Source organism: Mixophyes fleayi, chromosome 7, assembly GCF_038048845.1.
Source record: "Mixophyes fleayi isolate aMixFle1 chromosome 7, aMixFle1.hap1, whole genome shotgun sequence".
Classification (NCBI taxonomy): Eukaryota; Metazoa; Chordata; class Amphibia; order Anura; family Limnodynastidae; genus Mixophyes; species Mixophyes fleayi.
Window position 1 is genome coordinate 27006995 of NC_134408.1, and position 15696 is coordinate 27022690.

Genomic DNA, 15696 nt, shown 5'->3' on the forward strand with positions numbered 1-15696 from the left:
TGTTTGACCCCAATTGTAAAGCGCTACGGAATTTGCCGGTGCTATATAAATAAATGATGATGATGATGATGATGACAGCTGGTGGCATACGTTACATTGTAATGCAGTACGGGGTAAGAGTGGGTGCCAGGCAGGCTTAAGCTTGATTTTCACTATGCTCATCCTGCTCTCGCCACACGGTGCTCCACCAAATTCAATATATCCTTGATGTCTGCTGTGTTTCCACCATACCCTCATCGCTCATACTGGGTCAGGCTTCTATAATGCAGACAGCAGCTTGTTGAACAACAAATGCTGCCAACAGAAGCGAGGAGAGCTTTGCTGTATCACAGCAGACATTAGGGGATCGGCTGGGTAAGGGGGGTACTCCGGACCCCAGGCAAATAATATTCTTTCATAGTTGATGAGGTTGAAAGAAGACACCAGTCCATCAAGTTCAACCTATTTTGGATCTCCTGCGATCCTGCACTTATATATGAAATTGATCCAGAGTAAGCAACCGCCAATCTGTTTCAATCGTGAAAATCCCCCCAGACCCAATATTGCAGTCCTATTTTTACCCTATATCCACTACTATCCTTCATTTTAATTAACGGTTGTATCCCTGGATACACTTTTCCGCTAAAAATTTGTCTAACCCTTTCTTAAACATATCTATTGCATCTGCCATCACAACCTTCCCTGGCAGTGAATTCCATATATTGACTGCCCTTACTGTAAAGAACCCCTTCCTTTGCTGGTTGTGAAATTTCCTCTCCTCTAACCTTAGTGGGTGACCACGTGTCCTGTGTATAGTCCTTGGGGTAAAAAGTTCCCATGAAAGTTCTCTCTATTGACCCTTAATGTATTTGTACATAAATCCACAATTGATAAATCCAAAATGGAATGTTCTGTTTCAGGTGGAGTTATCCTATATGCTTAAATATTTTATCAACCATAAGACTGCAGACAAACTAATAACTTTTTTTCTGTGGTGCTGGTGAATTGGTCAGGATGGGGAAGTCCATGACGCATGCGATGGGTAGAAAACTGCGTCATTTTGGCCACGCCCCAACAAAATTGTGAAATGCATCAAGGCGCCACAGGGACAAAATGAAGCGATTTGCGACACTGTGCCCTCCTCCTCAGTCGCACTTCACGGAGAGGTAACAGATAAAGTCAGTAAGTATGTATTTTAAATGTTTCTTTTTGTAAAAGTTTTATAAAAGTTTTTTTGTTTGTTAAAGAGCTAGAACCCTACCCTAGCGTTGAGCTCATTGAGTTACTGTGATTATTGTTTACTGTACTGTGCTGTCTCACCCTGTATTGTAATTTTGTTTGTCCCTGTACGGCACCTAGTGGCGCCCTATAAATAAAAATTAATAATAATAATAATAATAATAATAATAATAATAGAACGTATAACCTGTTGCTGTGAGTTAAACACTGGCTTTATTTTTCATTTCAGTCAAATTGTGGAACATTTACAGATTCATAAACTGAATATAGCAAATGTTGCCTGTTTGGCAGCTTCAGTAATGTCACAATTGTTGTTACAACATCCCTCAGGTAACAGTTGAATTCTCAGAATTCTACAGTTCCTAAACTCATAAACATTATGTTATTACACTGAAGCTGCAACATAACCTCTGTCCTGTACAAACCAATTATCCTCGGTTTTTCAGAGTGTTTGAAAAAAAAAAAAAAGTGGAAGTACTCAGCCAGTCGTATTCAGACTGCGGAGAAAATCTGACACCTCTGCAATAAACTGTAAAAACAAAGCCTTTGCTTTGTTGACAAAACTAGCAGATAAGTAATATGACCGTATAGAGGACGTTTCTCACAAACTGCAGTAGCAAATGTTATGTTGTCAAAACATTTACACAATTTACAGAAGTTTTAAAGGCAGTAATAACACTCAGATAAGAAACAAGTAAAATGGAGCTCATTCTTCTCGTGAGTAATAAAGACAAGTGGTATTCACTAAAAAAACCACAGTATTGCTCAGAGAGGCAAAACAGTATATACATATCACGCACATCTAAAAATCAGGCAGCTCCAGAACACACATAACTATGCCTCCTAATGTATTGCCATAATGTAAAAACATCTAGGGGTAAATGTATCAAGCTGAGAGTTTTTTGGCGGGTTTGAAAAACCAATCAGATTCTAGCTATCATTTATTTAGTACATTCTGCAAAAGGACAGCTAGAATCTGATTGGTTGCTATAGGCAACATCTCCACTTTTCAAACCCGCCGAAAAACTCTCAGCTTGATACATTTACCCCCTAATGTATTAATCTGATATTTTTAGCTTTTATATTTGTGTGCGAAATTCAAAATCTGATAATGTTTCACACAAGCAATGAAGCCATACTCTTGATTTTCGAGAGTAGACCGAGTTGGGTACACTTTACCTATTAGCAGTATTCCGATATGGAGAAGCCCTTCAAATAAAATCTGAAATTATGAAAAACCGATTTGAAAATAAACAGACTTACCTTCAACCCGACGCTGGACATCTCCGATGAAAGCGCCATGCTGACAGCAAGTGATTCCGATTGGAGAAGTGTTTGGCACTGCAGGCTGATGTCATCGCAACGTCTGTCAATAGAAATTTAAAGCGGCAATGTGGGGATCCCTAAGGTTAAGTGTTTAAACACTTAACCCGACATTGCCGCTTTAAATTTCTATTGACAGACGTTGCGATGACATCAGCCTGCAGTGCCGAACACTTCTCCAATCGGAGATCTCCAGCGTCGTGTTGAAGGTAAGTTTGTTTATTTTCCAATCAGTTTTTCATAATTTCGGATTTTATTTATAGGGCTTCTCCGAGTCGGAATAGTTGTAATCGTAAAAACGATTACCACCAAGTAGACCAGCCTGCCAGATTCCAGCCGATCTTCTTGAAAAGTGGGTGGGGAGAGACCATGATGGTAAGAATCGTGTTGTCATGCCCCCTGCACTTGTCCCTCGCACTTCCTCTCTGGCATCTCTCAAAGGGGAGGTATAAAAATTAGGCAAGTATGGATGAAACCTGTTGAAGTGGAGCGTTATAGGGGAGATCTGTCAGAGGTTAGAATGGGTAAGTGGGGGTCAGGAAGTGTATGCAGTGTAATAGTTCAGATGTGTTAATGTGGAGCGCTACGCTCCGTCTCCCATCTTGGTAGTAGTGTCCCCTGTGATCTAGTGAAGACAGGAAGTGGGGCAGCTTCCAGCTGTCCGCATTGCTCTACTGAGCATGCCCGGACAGGAAGCTCGGCTCTCAGAGGTTCTTCCTGTGACAGTTGAACTTCAAAGACTTCATATCTGGTGCTGCGTCCTTTTTGTGTAAACTTATTTTATATATATAGATATAAAAACTGAGCAGAGGCACAAAAATATATATAAGCAACCTGTTCTCTGACATTGCCCACAATATAAGCTTACTACTATCTGCGTATATATGAATGCACCATAATAGAGTTAAGTACATTAACTGCATAAGCTTGTCATACTGTCTGTCTGTTACAGTCAGTATCAACTGTGATCAACTGTATATATGTATATATCATCTGTTACAATAAGTTCTAAAATAAAACGAACAAATTGGTTAAGACTAAAATCTTCTTGTAGTTTAACATCTATTACCAGCGCCGCTGACACCTATTACATATAACAGCACAAGTGCCCTGATAATATGTTTCTGCCAATAAGGTGAAGAGGTACACAAACTGGAAGAATACAAAGCTTAGTGGGGACTTATGAACAAGGGGGTAATTTTGTTCCCTCTGCAGCTTCTAATATTTGAGCCTCTAAGGCTCCCTTAGTTTGGAGTAGAACATATATGGAGCCACTGTGTTTGACAGTAGTTGCTGTATGATAGATGTCTAAGAGGCAGTGATGTGATGCAGTTAGTTTAGAATTTATTCAATGGAAGGAGATATACTGCAGTCCGAGTGTTCACCAATCAGCACAAGGAGGATGGTTGTCCACACAATATCACAAAACATGGAAGCAAATGGCCCCCTCATAATGGTCTCCACTGGACACATATACAGGAAACATTTCAGAGAATTGGGCAAGATGTAAGGAAATGGTGCAGCTGCTATATGTAGGTCCTGCTGCTGACCAATGGCAGCATCCTTTATTATTATTATTATTATTATTTATTTATAAGGTGCCACAGTGCACCACAGCACCGGACAGTTGGGAAAACGGGGCATACCTAAAACAGGAATATACTAGGTAGACAGAATAAATGTAGGCGTTAGAATAAACAGTAGCGTGGGCTCTGCTCATGGAGATCAGTGCAGAGCCGCGATTAGTGTGATTGAGACAGTAGCGAGAGTGTACTAGTCTTAGGCTGGGTACACACTATACAAAATTTTTCAGAGTGTTTGAAAAAAAAGTGGAAGTACTCAGCCCCTCATATGTCATAACCATCTGCTGAAAAGATTGTGACTTTGCACACTCCATAGAGATCTATGGACACTGTCAGTAGTGAGTGCAGACACACTGCAGAATTGGAACAACAGCTTTATAGTCAGGTTTCAAAATCAATTGAAACGATACAATGTGCTTTGGACCGATAATCATTTGTAATTAGAACTTACACACTAATGCGATATCGGGCCGAACACTCGTTTATTGTGTGATTGGCCTGAAAACACTCCAAAGCAAATCGTATAGTTTAATTTGATTTCTAAAGTGAATTAAACATCTTGTTCAACGATGGAACAATGTTGTTCCAATCCTGCAGCGTGTATGCACTCAGGACCGGCAGTGTCCATAGATCTCTATGAAGTGTGCAGAGTCAGGATCTTTTCTGCCGATGGTTATGACAGATAGAGAGCACGTATCTGACAGTAAAACATCTTTAGTGTGTACACATGAATCGGCATGCTGATAGTAGGTAAATTCGTTAAGGGTATCGCATCGGGAGAAATTTTGTATAGTATGTATCCAGCCTAAGTTTAGCACTTTGTGAATGAGGCTCGCAGACAACATTACTTTAAATATCTCAATTTAGAGAGGGATTAAAATTGAAAGAACCTTTAAAATATCACAAGCCAATATGAGAGTATTGTGAGGGTGCAGACAAATGCACAGAGTAAGAGTCAGAGGGATTGTGCAGAGGCACAAGCACGCACTGCAGAAATTATGGGCACACTCCTTACAATGAAAGTTACACAGCACAAAACAAGTTGTATCAAAATTTCTATGAACAGAGACATTTTGCTAAGATGTGTAGAAGTGAGAACTACAGACAATGCACAAAGGAAACATTTATAGAAGACACACACTGCGAACCACATTTACGAAGCATCCTGAGGGTGCGCACTGCGCAAGTTGCTGTGGGTTTGATCCCGCATACGAAGATGCTCTGGCCGGCAGACTTGAAGACGAGCAGGACTCGCAGAACCGCCGTTTTCATGAAATCAAACTTTAATTATTTTTCTAAAACATTGTTCAGTTGAGGCTCATTGTGGTTTAAATTAATAATGAGATTATGGAGACATCAAGGTTGCCTATAATACATTTGGCACTTCTGTGTGTTTTAGGCTTTTCTTTACACCTGGTATTCCAATTCTAGGGGCAATAACACCTAATTAACTCGGAACACGTTGTCTATACTTAAAGGAGCAAATTCCTTTTCTGGCAACAAATGTATCAGCTTTTACAAATATTATAAGAATCAGAGGATAATATTGATTCAGTGCTGCAATAACACATACAGCACAAAAAGCAATACAGTTAGCATACCAATACTTTATTAGGTGCACTTGCCAACTAATATTTGTTATAGAGGAAATTATATAATAACTAACAAATACCACAATAATACACTCTCTTCACGTTTGTTATCATTTCGCTGATTTTGAATACAAAATTTTAATTCTAAGTAATAAAAATTATTTTTGTAAATCAAATGTGATTTACATTCTCCAAACAGGAAGATACTATGGGACTGTAAGTGCACTGCATGAAACAAATTATTTCCTTCTAAATTTGTATGTTTAATTTCATTTAGTAGTAGCAGACTAATATTTACTGTATGATTGAAAGTGTACACAACCTTTATGAATATTTAGCTATACTGAGATACAGTGCCTTATTGATAATTGATACTAGTGCGACAATACCATGTATGGCCGAACAGATGAAACAAGCACCGATAAGTGAACTCTACATATCCTGCCAAAGCCTAAGGTCTTAACATCAGTTGTGGGTAATTACTCTGCTAACTCTCTGACATTTGTCTATGGCTATAATACAATCATACGGCTGTCAGAATACAAATAGATAAACTCTCCTTAATGCTTTGAGTGCATAGAATGTTATTTGATACATTTTCATGAATGAAGTGAACACGTGTTCTACAATAATGTAATATTAACCACAGAATTGATACAATTTAGAATATTAAATGGATGAACCAGCGCTGTTACTTGCTATATCTTTATGACTGAAGTGAACTTGTATTCTTTAGTATTACAACACTATCAGCGGGAACTACAGTTGCTCTGCAACCCCATCTAGGGGTAAATGTATCAAGCTGAAAGCTTTCTGGCGTGTTTGAAAAGTGGAGATGTTGCCTATAGCAACCAATCAGATTCTAGTTATCATTTATTTTGTACATTCTGTAAAATGACAGCTAGAATCTGATTGGTTGCTATAGGCAGCATCTACGTAGTGTTTGTTAACACCAAAAAGATGTATTAATATTATAGTGGAATGGAAGGAGGGAAGAACGGTGACTTAGTGGTTAGCACTTTGCCAAACAGCACTGGGGTCATAAGTTTGATTCCCGACCATGGCCTTATCTGTGTGGAGTTTGTATGTTCTCCTCGTGTTTGCGTGGGTTTCCTCCGGGTGCTCCGGTTTCCTCCCACACTCTAAAAACATACTAGTAGGTCAATTGGCTGCTATCAAAATTGACCTTAGTCTCTCTCTGTGTGTGTATTAGGGGATTTAGATTGTAAGCTCCAATGGGGCAGGGACTGATGTGTATGAGTTTTCTGTACAGCTCTGCGGAATTAGTGGCGCTATATAAATAAATAGAAATAGATGATGATGATGAAGAATGGGGGTTGAGAGATAGAACCGCATGAGGACAGAGGACTGCACTTTAAATTAAGGGAATGAGAGGAAGGTGGGACCATATACCAAAGGAGCAGACCAAAACTGTTGAGAGAATATTGTGGTTGAGGTAGATTAATTATGGGGAGGGAAGTGTAAGTCTGGCACAGTGATCATCAGATTCCTTAAGTTCCAGCTGTCTCAGCCAAGTAGCTATGAATTCAGAGGTTCAGTCAGATAGCGAGAGGATAATGTCATCCATAGACATGTAAAAGTCCATGCATCTAGGCCATTAGATCCTGGTAGGAGACCTCCAGATGTTTAAGAAGTGAATTTTTTGAAGGTCGATATGGGAATGTACAAGATCGTCAGGAGCCAGAAACTAGTCAGCAGGTACATCAGTCCCCATAATGCTTTTGGAGAGGTGGATTATCTTGTTCCAATATGAGGTAATCTTGTGGAAACTCAACAACATGTGTAGCTGAGAACCAACAATGGAGTTACCTCTCCAACAGAGGGAAGACTCATGTGGAGAAACATATTTAACAGTTCCCGGCACTTATATCCCCTCTTTAAGATCTTGTATTGAGTTTCAACTAAAGAGGTGTTCTGAGAACATGCATGAGTGGCTATGAAGACTTTTGACCATTGGATGGGGCCAACAGTATTTTGCAGATCTCTCTTCCAAGTCTTGGCAAAGCGTGTTCTGTGTGTAAATCTATCCTCTATAATAATGTTATAAATGGAGGAGAAAGTATGTTTAAGCGTGAAGGTGCAAACGGAGTGAGCTGTCTATTAATCTTAGGCAGTAGATTCTTCTTGTGGTGAAATGATAATAATTGTAAGTATTTTCAAAGCTCACTGGGGCGAAGAGAGGCCTGTGTCTGGGGGCGCAGAAAATTTGCGGTTATTACAATACAGTCTACCCAGCCTTTGGATCCCCCCATTGGTCCATGCAGAGAAAGATCTGGGTCAGAGGTCAGGAGGAAAATCTGGGTTACATAAGAAATGTGCCAGAGGGGACATGAGAGGGGAAATATTCTTATTTGCCTTGATCCCCCACCAGCATTGGGACCAATAGTTGGGTGTTTAGGGCTGGGGAGCAATGGTAATAGATTTAATGGAATATTCAATTCATGGCCTTCCATGAAAATACAGTGTTTACTCCCATCAAACCTAGTCCAATCCAGAATTCTAGCAAGCATGAATGCTTGATAGTAGCACCAAAAGAGGCCATTGTAGACCTCTTTGGTGTCAATGTCTATAAATAATGTTATGTTTAAACCTCGGCTATTTATTCAATGAAATCACCTTTATTGTTACAGTTTGTACAATATATAATATCTTAGGGAGAATATTCATTTTGATAATGTTTATTCTCCCCAACCAGGAGTAATGAAGCTTAGCCCAGAATTGTAGCTCTTTACAAGTTTTAAATAGAAGAGGGGAGTAATTTAACTAAAACAACTTGAGATGTCACCTGCAAGTACAATTTCCAGATACTGGACAAAGGATGGATACATTGTTTTCTTTATAGTATAATATTATATTGATATTATTCATTTTGTATGTGTGTCCGAAACATGCATTAATTGCGTAAGTTTCTGTTTTAAATGACTAATTATATGCAGAAATGTAATCTTAATTACTGTAAATGAGACTTGGGAAATTAATAATGTTGCACATGCTATATTGTAGCCATTTTGCTCTTAAGCGGCCATATCATACTGTATTATGATAAATGTTATTGTTCAAAAGTGTTTGCGTGACAAAAAGACATGTCTCAAATTCACAGATAGGAAACTTCACATGATTGACACAAATGCGGGTGTTAACTGATCTTAGCTGATCTTATACCATATATGGATTTGTTTTTTCCCTAAAGAATTTTCCATCAAGAAAAGAAATCTACACGATTATATTTAATGTGCCGAAAGTTTATTCTGTTTCAATAATATATATAAATTAAAGTAATTTTAGTATGGAAATGATTGGGTTCAACAGTGAAGGTCACAGAGCCAGTGGAGTAGGTGTGTTCAATAGTAGTAGTCAGAGCCGGATTTAGACCTCATGGGGCCCTAGGCAAGATACTGGTTTGGGGCCCCTCCCTGAAAAAATCCATAGCACTATAGTTTTTTAGCATAACATATACCCCTTCAGGGGCTGACTGGCAGTCTTTAGCCCGGGGGGCAAGCATATAGCACTGGCCCATAAGTAGCAGCCCATTTTTAAAGGGTGGTCTCACCGCCGGCCCTGTGAGGGCCCTCTGGGGACCACTGGGCCCAAGGCATTTGCCTAGGTTGCCTAGTGGTAAATCCGGCCCTGGTAGTAGTGGGAAAAAAAATCAAATAATATGCTGAAAATCTAAATAAACCCAACAGAACAAAATCAGGTTATGCACTGATAACTTACAAACTGTCAGCAGGCAAAGTTTTTCACTTTATGATGTAGGTGGTGCAAATTTACATGTACACCATTTAGAATCACATCTGCACAAGACAAATTAAAAAAATGAATATGTAAAATAATATAAGGCATACATGGGGTAGAAGTAATCACTGATATCTGGTTCAAGGGAAAACAAGGGCATTTTATGCAAAGCAAGGGCAACATTGTACAAACCTGAATGCTGCGAGAAACAGCTCAAACCTAATCCAAAATGCAAATAAGTCTAAAAGAGGTGCTCACTGAAAAAGGCAGTCAAGTAGCCTAGACCGGATTAATTATGCACAGATTGAACAATAAAATGTTGTCTATAGTAACGGGATGGGAGAAATTCCATCATTACATTTATAGTCGCAAAACAGGAGCTGCAACAGACCACAAGACAGAAGTCAAGACCCCCTGCAGGCGTCTCCTCCAGAACGACAAAGGATGATGTTGAGGTTCCAATAAACACAATTGATCACTGAAATACCAACTAGGCAAAGACATTCCAATTATCTAGGGCATTCCCACCCAGGAAGGATAAACTGGAGGAACGAGATCTGCAGGAACATGCACTTGGCATTATCCACACCTTCTAGTTATCAAAGCCAAAAGGAAAGTTATACAAAAAGCAACAACTGAGGATGAAGTGCTAAATAAACCGATAAGAACAATATGGGGGTATTTACTTTAAAAGGAAAAACAAATCACATTCTATAATCAAAGACTATTGGCAGCTATATATCTTGTCAAAGGCAAATTGTTGGCGACAGGGTTACGATTCCTGAGTGTCTGCAGTGAAATATTAACAAAAATAAGTCATGATCACCTGTGAACGTTATTGACCAAGAGAAGTATCACGGTTGCAATGTTCTGGTTGCACATTATGGATGACATTAAGAAGTTTATTGCAAATTGTCAAACGGGTCCAACAAGTTATAGGAGAAACTTCAAAGAACCACTGATGCCTTGGGAAATCTAGAACGGGAATAGCAAGTTTCAGGAACAGACCTGTTCTCGAAAATGAGGACATTTCCCTTATTGTAGTAGATTACTACAGCAGACGAGTTTAACTGTCCAAGTTACAGACAATAGGAGTGTATAAAGTTATAGGAACAGGATAATAGGGAGACAGGAAAATCCAGGTACAGAGACAGGATATTCACACAGTAAAAATGTAGTTCTAGAGATAAAAGGGGAACACAAGGAAAGGAGTACAAATCTAAGAGGGCATTCAGGGCAATAGAGATGAATATACAAATATATAGGTACATAGGCAGAAAGGATACATATGAAAATGAGACTAGTGGGTAAAATGATCAAGCTGCGGGTTTGAAAAAGTGGAGATGTTGCCCATAGCAACCAATCAGATTCTAGCTGTCATTTTACAGAATGTACTAAATAAATGATAACAATGTGTGTGTCTTCAGAATCCAATTGGTATGAGTGTTACTGGTGCAACTATGTGGGATTTCGTAACCTTTCCCTTACATGTACGTCATGCCACACTACACAATTCCATTTGCGATACATAATGGTGGCTGACACCAGACGTGGCTGTGTTAGCAGCTGGTCTGACTGTGTAAAGCAGGAATTAGAGACTCTAGCCCTGGATTCACTGGTAGACTATATTGAGGTACTTGGCACAGGATAGAGAGAGGTCAGTGCTTAGGGCCTGTACCTGTGAGGATCGGAGCAGCACTGAGACAGGCTACAGAACTTCATATAGCTGTGTGTTAATTCATCATCTCCATCGCTACCTTCCAAAACAAATTCACTGGACATGTAAATATAAATCTGCTTATATAACCAGTATAATCTAATTATAATTAGCTGTTGGGCTAGTTCTCATCCAACATGTTAAAATCCACCCACCCCATCAATGTTTATTTTTCAATGCTTCAAAAACCCTACTCTACTTGGCTTTTAAAAGGGTCACGGCAATCTTTGTCACTCAATTAGTTTTCATTAAAATCAGAATTGTATAGCAGAGCAGAGGCGTGGGTGAGCGGTACTGAGGGTGAGGATGTGGAGGGGGAAGGGGCAGTCACGCCTGCGCCCTTTGCCATCCTTGTCTCTCCTACTCGCCTACAGATGTCTCATTGTCTTCAGCCTTTACCAAAGGAATATGTCAAGATTAAAACCTTACTACATTTTCCTTTCATGTTTTCTTTGGAGAACAACTATTCTCTTATTTTAGAATGAGTTTCCGTTTCCCAAAAATTTGCACTCCCCAAAAGCCTGGTGCCCTAGGCTGCAGCCTAGTTAGCCTATTGGATAAACAGGCCCTGATGTCAAGTCATGAGTGTAGACTATGGAGCATGATTTAAACTACCAGTGGAAATTATATTTTGAGGACCATAAATGTGCACTGTACCTTGATGTGGCTCTATGTAGACCTGTACACACAGAGCTTTCGAAGTATCCTGTGTTCTCTTTTGTCTGCAGTCTCTATGTGCTCTAATGTTTGAAGCAGAGCTATGTCATATTTAATATTTGGTCCTTACTTACAACCAGGGACTGACTGGCAAATTTTAGCCCAAGAGGCCAGACTCGGCTCAGCAGCCTATTAGGAGCATTTTAAAGGAAAAAAAAAATGCAGTTAGCCCACTGACCCAGCCCACGGTAGCCAACAATGGGACATCCAGATGCCCACCTGCCCCCCAGCCAAGTCAGCTGCTTAAAATGCAGCTCTGCACGAAAATGGAGCAGCGCTGAAAGTCAGGGATTTAGGTGCATCGAGGAGAGAGTCACACAAGTCATGGCAATACATGCTGTAGCTCCGCCCTGACTCCTCGCTCAGTTCACCCTCCTGCTGGAAGGCCGTGCAAAGCAAAAGTGAAGATTCAAATATGGAGGAAAGAGTTGAAATGTGCCGCTCATTCTTCTGTATTTGCTTTAGTGTATAGATTCCCTACTAGTATGCTATGTATGCAGGGTGCAGCATGTTATTATTATTTTAAAATCACAGCAATGTCACACATATCATCAGAAATGTACTCCAAGTTTGGATTGTCAGTGACTTAGTGGTTAGCACTTCTGCCTCACAGCACTGGGGTCATGCGTTCGATTCCTGGCCATGGTCTTATCTGTGTGGAGTTTGTACGTTCTCCTTGTGTTTGCGTGGGTTACCTCCGGGTGCTCCGGTTTCCACTCCACACAAAAAAACATACTACTAGGTTAATTGGCTGCTATTAAAATTAACCTTAGTCTCTCCCAGTCAGTATGTGTATATTAGGAACTTTAGACTGTAAGCTCCAATGGGTCAGGGACTGATGTGAGTTCTCTGTACAGCGCTATATAAATAGTTGATGATGATGATGGTAATTACGACCACTAGTATAATCAGGTCATTTGTCCCTGAACTGTAGGACAAGGAGGATCAATCATCTATCTTCTTTTTTTAGAACAAAGGTTGTACTAAGGGGCTGGCTGGGCTGAGCTCAGACTCATTGATCAGCCAGCCCATGATTGTACTAGTGTCACCCATTCTTTTTTCTATTTGTGCCTTTAAATAGCAAACACCTTTGTAAATATGATTCCCATAACAAAAATAACTGAAGATTGCTTTTTTGCTTGTTATCTTATGACACTCCAAATATACAGTATATGAATGACGCTAATTATTTGATAAACTGTGAGCCTATCAGATCTCTGGAAAAGTGAAAAACCACTTTGATGACCCTATACTAAATGGAATAGATATTATTATTTTTAGTGGTGCCAGGCCAGGGAACCCAGGCAAGAGATAAACTCCGTTAGGGGGTGGGGTTAGCTGTATATTATGTTCAACTTCTATACTACTGTGTATTAAAGCAGCCAAATAACCTACTAGTACAATGGAAACCCACGCAAACAAGGGGAGACCATACAAACTCCACACAGAAAAGACCAGGGTCGAAAATCAAACTCAAGACCCCAGTGCTGTGAGGTTGAAGTGCTAACCACTGAGCCACGTGCTGCCCATAATGACCTAATGTCCCATGTCTAAAAGAGAATGGTAATATATGTAAAAGAAAACAAACTTTTACTAAGATAGAAAAATAAAATTTAAATGCATCCAGCGTTTTAACCCCCACCAATAAAGTTTACTCCAGGTAATGCAGCTGATTGTCATCTTCATTAGTATGTATTTGAGCAGCGGCAACAGATACACTTTTAAATGGGTGTATAGACATCTGTATCCAGGACTGAATCAGCTGCATTTATGAGAAAACGTCCTTTCTATACGCCCCTCCCCACCCCCAGTCCTCCTCTCTAAATGTAAACAGTTGTAAGAGTGATATGTTACCAAAACCGCATACAGACAGCAGCGCAAGTCTCTTCTGTGCGCATGCGCGGTATGGAAATGTGTAGTTGCGCAAGAAAAAAACGAATACTTTCAACTCTATATGAGGCCCTGGGAGTATAAATGATATATCCATTCAACTCATTTAACTCACGTCCACCAATTGATACTAACCCAATATCTCATGTGGTAAGAATAATACAATTTGCAAACATATTAACCATCTTTCTGACCTTTTATTGCTGAAAAACAACATTTAAATCTATCAGCTTCTCTGCAATCTTCTGGATAGAGCTCAGGTGAATAAAAAGTAATTTTATTTCTGTAAAAGTGTAAATTTGTGTTTCCTATATACTGGCAAATAAAATATCATTTGAGAGACAGATGTCGCCTCAGGTAGCAGGATCGTTAAGATCACCAAAGGGTACCATGGCATTCTTATATGTGCTTGTAATCTGAGTCAGGGCTGTCAATCAGCCACTGGCATAATATTTAGTCCATCTCTATCCCGGGACTCTTATAGCGATGGCCACCTAAGCCAGGGTTGCCAGTCCAGCACTGGATGATTAGGTCAGGGCGTAACTAGGGCTGTGCGAGAGGGGCGAGTGCTCAGGGTGCAATGCTGAAGGGGGGGGGCGCAGTTTATGATTATTTTAGGTCCATTTGGTTAAAATTGAGGGCTAACAGGGTGGAAGTTTTCTTTCTCACCCCAGGCGCTAAAATTTTAATTTATGGCTCTGTCTTAGGTGCCTGATTTTAAGGCAGAGGCTGAAAAACAGGCTATAGAACAACATACTGGGCCTTATTAAGAAACAGAAATGCCGATATGTGCCAAATTTTGCGTAAAATTGTTCTGCACATGCCCAGAAACAAACCATGCGCCAGAGAACACAGCAACGTCTAATTAATCTTTGAGCGCAAAGGACACACAGCCTAAGATTTCAGTGGAGGAACAGTGGGGGGGACGGGCATATGCACATAGTCTATGTACAATAAGGATGTGCTAAGCTTGACCGCACGTAGCTGTATCCGATGCAAGCTTTGGGTATCTCTAAGGTACGTCATTTTCGCATCACTTGCAACAGCTACAGGTCAGGTGTAATTACCGATTACTAGTGATGACGGCTGCGTATGCATGCTAGAGCATGTGTTTGCAATCTAGAGCAACTGTAAAATGCATTTCATGTACAGTAGACATTCAAAACATTCTATTACATTCAAAACATTCTATTACATTCTAAACATTCTATTACATTCTAAACATTTGATTAAATGTAAAAAAATAAAAAAACACCCACTTTTTAATTTTTTTATGTTTTATCATTAATGACTATATTATTAACAGGCGACATTAACGGAATATTTTTTTTTTTTCTGTGTGTTCTTCTGTGACTAGATAGTCAACAAATGTAGTAGAAATATCTTGCAGTGTCTTGTTGTTAGAGCAGACCTACACCTATATACATCAACACACCCATATACATCAACGTATCTACACATCTGGGGGTAAAGGTATCATACCCCGGTTTTCTGAACTCGCGGGAGATGGGCGTCTTCGCAGCTTAAATTTAAAGCAGCGCTGCCTTGTAAAGGGAGACTTCCCTTTACAAGGCAGCGCCGCTTTAAATTTAAGATGCGAAGATGCCCATCTCCCGCGAGTTCAGAAAACCGGGATATGATACATTTACCTCCTGGTCCTTGTTGAATACGTGAATGGACGTACATATACCCGATGGACGTTTGTTTTCTTTTAAAATCGCACATTATGCTTATTTTGCTTTTCTTGATGAATAAGGCCCACTATGTTTAGTCATAACTGCTGTATATATATATATATATATATATATATATATATATATATATACACACATAAATACATATATATATTTATGTATATATATATATATATATATATATATATATATATATATATACACAT

The 15696-nt window shown here is 39.6% G+C and overlaps 2 protein-coding genes across 2 annotated transcripts in view; both read right to left on the reverse strand.

Annotated features, from left to right (window-relative positions):
* Nucleotides 1–15696, reverse strand: part of LOC142097574 (heparan sulfate glucosamine 3-O-sulfotransferase 2-like) — a 303244-nt gene that overhangs the window by 55372 nt on the left and 232176 nt on the right. The window lies entirely within an intron of this gene.
* The window catches only part of SCNN1B (sodium channel epithelial 1 subunit beta), a 62547-nt gene that overhangs the window by 46025 nt on the left and 826 nt on the right, over nucleotides 1–15696 (reverse strand). The gene's annotated exons all lie outside the window — the stretch shown is intronic.